General features: G+C 42.5%; 1 pseudogene; it reads right to left on the reverse strand.

Annotated features, from left to right (window-relative positions):
* Positions 1 to 7,051: 7,051 nt before the first annotated feature.
* LOC114625782 lies at positions 7,052 to 7,614 on the reverse strand (annotated as a pseudogene).
* Between the last annotated feature and the right edge of the window lie 2,741 nt (positions 7,615 to 10,355).

The raw sequence follows: 10,355 nt of genomic DNA on the forward strand, positions 1-10,355 counted from the left end.
TCTCCCTCTCCATCTCCATCTCCATCTCCATCTCCATCTCTTTTTCTCTCTCTCATCGACCAACACAGAAAATATCACATGGAAAGAATTTATTAATACTTTAAAGAAATATTTAACAGAGTTTTATAAGTGAATAAGTGTCTGCATCTAAATGATCTAGACAAAAAACAATATTACAAATACCATTGTTTTCACGTACTATCTGTATGGTGTATTCAATATTTATGGTGAGAATTAATTTTTAAAAACAACTTTTATTCTATTTACCATTTTCTCAATATGATTATCATAATACATACACAAATATATACATACATTATCATATATATACATATATATATGTATATATATATATATATTACTCTGGGTCAGGAGCATGAAAGAGAGTATATTTTTAAAATAACAGCCGTGACTTAGATCATATTATAATGTTTAATTACTTGAGAAACTCAAGGCATGTAAAGTTGGTTGGTTCAAAGACAGGTTATATGTTTCAAGTCTGAAGTGACCTCAAAGTATATTATTAACTCTGGCTATGAGATTAAGCAAAAAGTCCAGTCTTTGAGAATGTAAAAGAAATTTCTATTAAAATCGCATCACTATTGGAGTAGACTTGGGATAGGGGTAGCTTGGCATTCTCAGAATGATGATGCCCTGAAGCAGAATATTCTCATAGATGCCTAAAATATTTCCTTGTGGTTTTCATGCCTGGGTTTTGGAAAGAGGGTACTTGGGTCCCAGAAGAATAGGAAAGTGAGTTCTCTCAGACTTAGGAATCTTTGGGAGAACCAAAATCCAAGTCGACCACTGGCAACTTGGACCAGGGCTGGCTCCTGATACAGGCAGAGATCCAGAGTTCAAGTCCTGAGAGATACATATACACATAATCATGTGACAGCCATATCTGCCAGGTGAATCAGTTGTTCACTGCCCAGGAGAATGCATCTGACATTGAGGGATGTGGTAAAAATTTTCTGGGATTGCTTCCTGGCCTCTTTGAACCCAGCAGTAACATGCAGTAGGGTACAGTAACTAAATCTAGCTCCTTTCTGGGCTAAACAGCCCCACTCACAGCTAATTTGAAGAAGCCACACCTTATGCTGGATATCCTGTTATCTTCCCTTGATGTTTGGGGCCCACAGATCTACCACATAAAAGGCTCTTTATTATTCCTTCTTAACTTTTCTCTCCTTCATCCCTGTCTCTGACCCTCTATCTTCACATGTGGGCCTAACCCCAAACACAGGTATGTGACTGTTCACAGAGGACACTGGAAGTCTGAGAGTGAATTACAGACTTTGGAGAAAGGAAAGACAGTGAAGTATCCTGAGTGGTTCCTAGTGATTGCAGTGGGATGTGATGCGCTTGTGGGCTGGGGAAAAGAGAGAGTCTCTCGAGAAAGATCTCGAGGTAGCTCATTATGATTGCCTGGCTATGTGTAGAAGAAGGTTCGGGTATGGGCCCAAGCACAGGGCTTGGCAGGCATGAAGGCAATTGGGATGGAATGTTTCTCCTTTTGATATGTTCGCCCCATCCCCACCCCACTAACCCAAAAAAATATCTGCTTTTTGAGCTTCCTGACTTTTCAGCAGAGGTTGTGAATGAACATTTCTGTCCCCTGGTGGTTGCTAGTTTGAAAGCCATGCTGGAGCATCAACCTGGACCCAAATTCTGTTCAGACACCACCACTCCTCTGTACTACCTGCACATGGTGTTCCTGGGAGGGTTTGGGGGACAAGCATCTTTGAACTGACACCATACTTTTTTTTAATAATATGAGAATGATTTATTAACATGTAGTTACATCTTATTAAGAAAGCATTTTTTTATAATGGCACTTTGAGTTCCAATCAAGGAATTAAGTAAAATGCAGAATATAAAATCATATATAGTATTATTCTTGTTCATAGGCAAGCATGGCAGCCCGTCCAGAGGACTTTATAGACTCAGTTCTCCTTTTTCACTTTTATGAGGATTCTGGGGATTGAATCCAGTTCACCAGTTTACGTGGCAAGTGCTTTTACCCAGTCATCTCATTGGCCCCTTTAAAACATTATTTAAAAATTATTTTTTATTTTATGTGCATTGTGTGAAACTGTACAATTTGTGTGCAGTTGTTCACAGTAACAATTGCTTCAGAGTCCCTGGAACTTGAGTTATGACCAGATGTAGGTGGTGAGAACCAAACCCAGGTCTTCAAGAGCACCTTAAGAGCTCTTAACCATAGGGCCATCTGTTCAGCACCCTTTATGTGTTTATACACATGTGAATTATCCTAACTCTGAAAATATAGAGATTTAACACATTTATATCCTCAGAAAGACTAGAAAAATGCCCATCAACTAGTCTACATGGAAGACTTTTTACTTTGTATTTTCATAGAGAATTGTTTTGAAGACTAAAGCCTTTTTTTTTTTTTTGCACTCAGGATGGAACCCAGGATTTCAACTTGCTAAGCACACATCCTACCAGAGCTATACCTTTAGCTACAAAACCCAATATTTGAAATACTGTCATGTGCCAGGCAATGAGCTAGGGAATTTTATCAATAATTCACATAGCAATCATGGGAGGTAGGCATCTCAGCCCCCACATTACATCGGAGTAAGGCTCCTCTATTTAAACAATTTGCCATGTGCCCTGGATTCCAGCCAATGTCCAGGTTTCCTGTTGAACCACATGCCTCACCTACTGCAGTTCCTATGAAGCCCTCAGAGGTTTATAGGAAGGTCACTGACAAAAACAGAACTGAGAACAGTGTGTCTAAGAGCAAAGTTTTATTTTGCTCACTAAACATCACTTCTCCTCCCAAAGTAGCAAAGCTCCTCCCTCCTTCCCAAGGCTTTCTTTATTGCTAAAGCTCAAGGTCCCAGGCCGAGGCTGCCCCTCACTTGCCCCCTCCCAGAGTGCATTTCCTCATGGCTGTGCTATCAGCTGAACTGACACTATTCTTGTGATCTGAATTCCAAATGTCTGCACACCCAAGGTACGCTTGTTTGTTGTAGTGGTTACCCTGGTGGGAGGGCTCAAGTAGACCTCTCCTGGGCCTCTCTGGTCAGGCCCATGTAGGAGTGTTCTGGCTGGGCACTGAATGAGAAGTGCTCAAGATCTGGTTCCAAGTCCATGAGTTTGGTCCTGAGGTTCCTCCAATAAAGTCCTGATTGGCATGGGGTTTCCATGTGTATGCCTATGTGCATGTTTTTGTGTCTATATGCATTTAATGCAAATGTGTTTGTGTGTTTGCATGTGTACATGTGTGTCTAGTAAATTCTTCATGTCAGATGTACAGGAAGCTATGCCTTAAAAATCCAAGAAACAAGGCCACAGAGGGCATTTAGGGTGGACAGCTGAGAGGTGACACTGGAAAGGACAGGTTGTTTTGTAGAGTAAGTCATCTAGGGCCCTATCTCTCAGAAGGAGCCACTGTGGGCACAAATTCTGTACTTATCCTTGGGTGTCTGGTATGCATGTGGCTTGTCTATATGGATTAGCCAATCACAAATTGCGTGGCAGCACTATGAAGGGCGTTAAGACCCGTGGTCAGGAATAACTAGCATAGAATCTCTTAGTACTCAGAGCAGGCCTACCCCCATAGAACTCTCTTTGGAGCACCAGAGTAGATACCTCCAGGAGGCTTAGTAGGGAGGAAGAGTTGAAGTTCAATGATGGGGTGGTCTGCAGGAGGCAGAGAGGGTGGTCTTCTATGATTAAGCACAGAAATTCTGAGCAGTGTGGAGTTGAAACTGAACGATTTGTTTTCAAGGGAAGCGAGACTTCCTGTGAGTACAGAAAATGATTACCAAAGTGTACACGATAAACACTTTGGTAATCATAAACATCATATGGCCTTGGATACAGGACTGTACACATGAAAGATGGGATTGGGAATTAGAGGTAGAGTCAGAAATAGAGAAACAGCCTTACAGTCTGAGTCTACAGGTGCTAGAGCAGTCCTAGGGCACCAGCTCTACACCCAATCCACTAAAACCCAGAGGAGGCTGAACCTCCAGGAGCTCTAACACACCCAGGAACATAGGATAATAGGATCAAAGGATCTCAGGAGCTTGGGCACACCAGGATTTCAGGATCCCAGAAGCACCCTGACTCCCAGGAGCTATCACAACCAGGATCTCAGGATCACAGGATCACAGAGACAATTGGACTCTGAGGAGTCCCTATACAACCATGATAAAGGACAGATAGGCTCCAGTCAAAGACAATGAGTGAAGATAGCACTAGAGATAACCAGATGGCTAAAGGCAAGTGTAAGAACATAAGCAAGAGAAATCAAGGTTACTTGGCATCATCAGGACCTAGTTCCCTCACCATAGCAAGTCTTTTTTGTTTTAAATTTCTGGGATTTATTTATTTATTTATTTATTTATTTATTTATTTATTTATTTTTAATACAACCATTACATATTACACAAAAATAAAATCAAATGAACTTGGCATTTATAAATTATTAAATAAAAATACAGGAATATATATTTATAGAACTTTTTCTCTTCTTCTAAACTAACCAAACCTGTTCTTCTGCTGTTTATGATTTTAAAAAGTAAAATAGTATATGTACGCCCTAGTGTAAGTGGGGCATAGGATTGATAACTGCAGCACTGAGTGCCCCACTTCCGCTCTTGTCTTGGCCTAAGCAAAGTCCTTATTTTTCCCTTTGGGCTTTGGAGAGCAAGAATATCCTCTCCACCTACTTAATATCTGAAAAATTATATCCATTTCCCTCATTTAAAAAAAATGAAATGGATTTAAAAGTTGGGAGCCATACTCAGCCTTCTTGGCCAAGAGCTAATCCCAAGGAACTATACGGCTCTAAGAGTCCCTGGTTTTCCCTGACAGAAGAGTCTCTGGTTTTCTACTGGCCCTTAAAACAAAGGGCAGAGCAGGTCACAACTCCCAGCTGTGGTCCCATTTAAGCTAAGCTTCTGGGAACCCAGACCAAGACCAATCCTTTAGCCTATCATAACATATCCTCTCCTTCCACCCCTTGTGAAGGCTTGAGAGCAGAGCATGTTGGTAACCTGACCCTGTTCCCTGCTGCTCCTGTTTGCTAAAGGCCCCCAGGAATGGTAACTTGGGTAGGTGTCCCGTGGGAAGGGTAGAGCAGAGAATCTTCCCTGAACTCGGAGGGGCACAGGCTCCAAATGGAGCTGATGGTCTAGTCAGTGGTTTTCTAACTTTTTTTCAGCAGCAAAGCCCTTACCACAAATAAAATCTTACCCTGAACCCCAATACATAAAACAGTTACAACAAGACCTGTTCTGTTTGAGGGCAAACTGCCTAGCCCTCCACTCCCTCATCTCCCTAAGAACTCCCTCAGGACACTTCGGGGCTCTGCCAAGCAGTTTGAAAACCACTGGCCTAGTTTTTCCTGAGCAAGTCAGAGGCTCCCACTCCAACTGCTTGCCACACACAGCTCTGAGTTTCTTAGATCAGCACCCTCAAAACAGACCAACTGGCACATGCAGTCTCCCACATCCCCCATAGACAGTATTAAAAAATGCAATCTTCTCTCAAAGGCAAACGTCTGGACTGAAACACCTGAGGCCAATTTGGTCCCACATTAGCAAGCACAATATGATGCCACATTCTAGGACCGAGTGAAGAGGCGAGTTGGCTGTGGCCTAGCCAAGCTGGTCAGTGCTCAGGATAGGCAGGTAGTGTTCTAGAGCACTGGGAACAAAGTCGGCATTGAAGAGCAGCAAAGGTAACACCTTGGAAAATGCAACAGTGAGGTCTGGCTCAGGGCATGCATTTGGAGTGAGTAATTTCTCCCTCAAAAGAAAAAACTAGAGTCTGGATTTGTTCTAGAGGACTGGACAGTGAGTTCTAATGTGACCATCTTTAGTGACTCAAGTGTTAACAACACAACCTATACAAAGAGCATGGTTTCAAAAGGAAACATGATAGGTCATGGCAGGTACTCTAGAACCCATATGCCTGGCCCCTGATAAACAGCACCAAAACCCACCACACAGAACAGGCCAGTCAAGGAGTACCTGTCCCCAGCACTCCCAAGGGACTCAGAGCTCAAATGGTCCTCTCACTGAGACAGTTCAGGAACTAAACTGAATTGAAAGTCAGCATTTTATGTCTGTAATCTTCTAAAGGAAAATCAGAGCCCCAATTTAGAGTTTCAGCTGGACAGAGAGGTCCTAGAAACAGGCAACACTTTAGGCACCCTTATACTGCCATTGGAGGGGAAGGTGACAGGCAAGTCCAACTACTAAATCTTCTACCCACCCAGACACCACAGCCTTATCCTTTGTCAGCCCAGGTGCAAAGATGCACACAAGAGGGGGATGATGAAGAGCAAGGCCAGCTGCAGAGCTCTTCTCTCCAAAGCCAACAACTGTCAGCAGTACCAGAGTCCTAGTCTAGATGCAGTGTTCCTCCCTCAGCCTGGAGGCGTAAGGTAAAGGGAAGGGGCAGAGGGGAGAAGGGCAGTGAACTGGCCCTTGTTCTTGCCACAGCAAGAAGGAATGTTTTCTCAAAGTACCACATCACCAGATTGGACAAACAGCCCAGCATGCACATGAGGATGCCTGCATGTATGAACATGCCAGCATGTGGACATGCACAGGTATGCCCATGTACAGGTGTGCTCATGCAGCCCACAGCCATTTCATCCAGTCACCTGATCACCAAGCTTCCATTCCAAAGGGAGGTGAATTCTAGGCTCCCTAAATCCCATTCATCTAGTAGACAGGAAGATCTTTTAAGTAAGTTCACCATCCTTGGAGCTACAAGCCATGTTCTGGGTAGCTGTGTGCCCACGATATGGGCATGATTCCTCCCACCTCCCCTCAAGCCATGGGATGACTCCACCCTCTGGGTTCCTGGCCTTGAAACATTCCTTAATGTTTCCAACTCATTCTCCCTACCACCTGCCTGGCATGCTTGGCTCCCACGCACACACTACCTTCCTCTGCCTTTCTCTGTTCTGTGACCATCCAATTTCTTCCAAGGGCATTCTCTATTGTTCCAGCTCTTCTGGCCCCTAGCCACACCTAGCCCTACCTGGCCCTAGACTTTCTCACTTGCTAGCAAAAAAGGCCCCTATAGTTACCAGGGCCACCAGTGCCACAGCTTCCGTCAGCACTGTCCTCACTGATGCCCAGTTCCTCTCCCGCAGGACCCCGTCCCCATATAGAGCTGTGAACTCCGCCCAGTCCCCACTGCTGTGGATCCAGTAAGCCAGGCGTGTCTCCAGGTTGGCCGCCATACAATCCTGCACTTGTCCCACCAATAGCTCCATTTCTTTGTTGACACTCTCAGCACACAGGGCAGCCCCAAAGACAAAGAATGCCACAAGACAGCCCCAGTTGGGGCCCCCTTGGAAAAGTTCATCGAAAACCTGGGTGAAGTGTTGCTGGGCTGAGCCTGGGTCACATGTAGCTGAGTAGCAAGGTCAGAGAACATACGCTGGAATTGGGTCTCAAACTTGTCTCCAGCAGCCCCCATGGCTTGGTGCAGTGGGTGGGCTGCTGGGCCTTCCCCAGGGCCAGCTCCACAGATGTAACCCTTCTACCTCCACTTATAGCCTACAAAGTCAGCCACTAGAGCCCCTGTGTCTGCGGTTGAGGCTGGGGTAGCCATCCAGGTGGCCAGCCTGGATGGCAGCTCTTAGGACCCAGTGCTGGTGGCAGGGAGCCCCCATCTGAAGCCTTTAATCCTCCTGGCTAGATTGGGGCTGGGTCAGGCTGCAGCCAGGATCCGGAATCCAGTTGTTTCCTGGTGGAGTAGCTGGGAGGAAGGGAGGGAGGGAGGGAGAGATGAAGGGAGGGAGGAAGGGAGGGAGGGAGAGAGACCGCAAGTCTTGAACACCCCATGACATCAGAAAAGCAAGATTCAAATTTAAAATCACTTCTCATGATGGAGATAGAGGACTTTAAGAAGGACATAAATAACTCCCTCAAACAAATACAGGAGAACACAGGTCAACAGGTAGACGTACTTAAAGGAGAAACACAAAAATCTCTTAAAGAATTACAAGAAAACTCAATCAACAGGTAAAGAAATAGAGCAAAACCATCCAGGACATAAAAATGGAAGTAGAAAAAATAAAGAAATCACAAAGGGAAACTATCCAGGAGATAGAAATCCTAGGCAAAAGATTAGGAATCGTGAATGCAAGCATCACCACCAGAATACAAGAGATAGAAGAGAGAATCTCAGGTGCAGAAGATACCACAGAAAACATTGACACAACTGTCAAAGAAAATACAAAATGCAAAACACTCCTAACCCAAAACAGCCAGGAAATTCAGTAAACAAATTGAAGATCAAACCTAAGGATAATAGGTATAGAAGAAAGCAAAGATTCCCAACTTAAAGGGCCAGTAAATATCTTCAACAAAATTATAGAAGAAAACTTAACTAATCTAAAGAAAGTGATGCCTATGAACATACAAGAAGCCTACAGAAAGTCAAATAGACTAGATCAGAAAAGGAAGTCCCCCTGTCACATGATAATCAAAACACCAAATGCACACCAAACAAAGAAAAAGTATTAAAAGCAGTAAAGGAAAAAGGTCAAGTAACATATGAAGGCAGACCTATCAGAATTACACTAGACTTCTCACTAGAGACTATAAAAGTCAGGAGATCCTGGGGAGATATCATACAAATCCTAAGAGAACACAAATGCCAGCCCAAACTGCTGTACCCAGTGAAATTCTCAATTGCCATACATGAAGAAACAAAGATATTCCATGAAAAAAAAAACAAATTTACACAATATCTTTCCACAAATCCAGCCCTACAAAGGATAATAGAGGGAACCTCCAACACAAGGAGGGAAATTGTACTCTAGAAAAAGCAAGAAAGTAATCTTATTCCAACAAACACAATAGAAGATAGTCACATAAGCATAACTCCACCTCTAATAACAAAAATAGCAGGAAGCAATAATCACTTTTCCTTAATATCTTTTAATATCAGTGGACTCAATTCTCCAATAAAAAGACATAGACTAATGGAGTGGATACATAAACAGGACCCAACATTTTGCTGCATACAGAAAATGTACCTCAGTGACAAAGACAAACACTACCTCAGAATAAAAGGCTGGAAAATAATTTTCTAAGCAAATGGTCCCAAGAAACAAGCAGGAGGAGTCATTCTAATATCAAATAAAATCAATATTCAACCAAAAGTTATCAAGAAAGATAAGAATGTATACTTCATTCTCGTCAAAGGAAAAATGAACCAAGATGAACTCTCAATTCTGAACATCTATGCTCCAAAGCAAGGGCACTCACATTCATAAAAGAAACTTTACTAAAGCACAAATCAAACATTGTATCTTATGCAATAATAGTGGGAGACTTCAACACCCCACTCTCATTAATGAGCAGATCATGGAAACAGAAACTAAACAGAGACACAGTGAAATTAAGAGAAGTTATGAACCAAATGGATTTAGCAGATATTTATAGAACATTTCATCCAAATACTAAAGAATATACCTTCTTCTAGGCACCTCATGCTACCTTCTCCAAAACTCACCATATACTGGGTCACAAAACAGGCATGAACAGATACAAGAAAACTGAAATAATCCCATGCATCCTATCAGATCACCATGGACTAAGGCTGGTCTTCAACAACAATAAAATCAATGAAAATCCACATATACGTGGAAACTGAATAATGTTCTACTCAATGATAACTTAGTCAGGGAAGAAATAAAGAAATTAAAGACATTTTAGAATCTAATGAAAAAGAAGACACATCACACCAAAACTTGTGGGACACAATGAAAGCAATGATAAGAGGAAAACTCATAGCTCTAAGTGCCTACAAAAAGAAACTGGAAAGAGCACACACTAGTAGCTTGACAGCACACCTGAAAGCTCTAGAACAAAAAGAAGCAAATGGACCCAAGAGGAATGAATGGCAGGAAATAATCAAACTCAGGGTTGAAACCAACCAAGTAGAAATAAAAAGAACTATAGAAAAAATCAACAAACCCAGGAGCTGGTTCTTTCAGAAAATCAACAAGATGGATAAACTCTTAGCCAGACTAATCAGAGGGCACAGAGACAGTATCCAAATTAATAAAAATCAGAACTGAAAAGGGAGATATAACAGCAGAAAGTGAGGAAATTCAAAACATCACCAGATCCTACCACAAAAGCCTATACTCAACAAAACTGGAAAACCTGGGTGAAATGGACTATTTCCTAGACAGACACCAGGTATCAAAGTTAAATAAGGATCAGATAAACCATCTAAATAATCCTATAACACCTAAAGTAATAGCAGCAGTCATTAAAAGTCTCCCCACCAAAAAAAACTAATAAAATTTAAAACATAAAAAAGAAAGAGAGAAACAG

The sequence above is a fragment of the Grammomys surdaster genome, unplaced genomic scaffold, assembly GCF_004785775.1.
Source record: "Grammomys surdaster isolate TR1022 unplaced genomic scaffold, NIH_TR_1.0 222, whole genome shotgun sequence".
Taxonomy (NCBI): Eukaryota; Metazoa; Chordata; class Mammalia; order Rodentia; family Muridae; genus Grammomys; species Grammomys surdaster.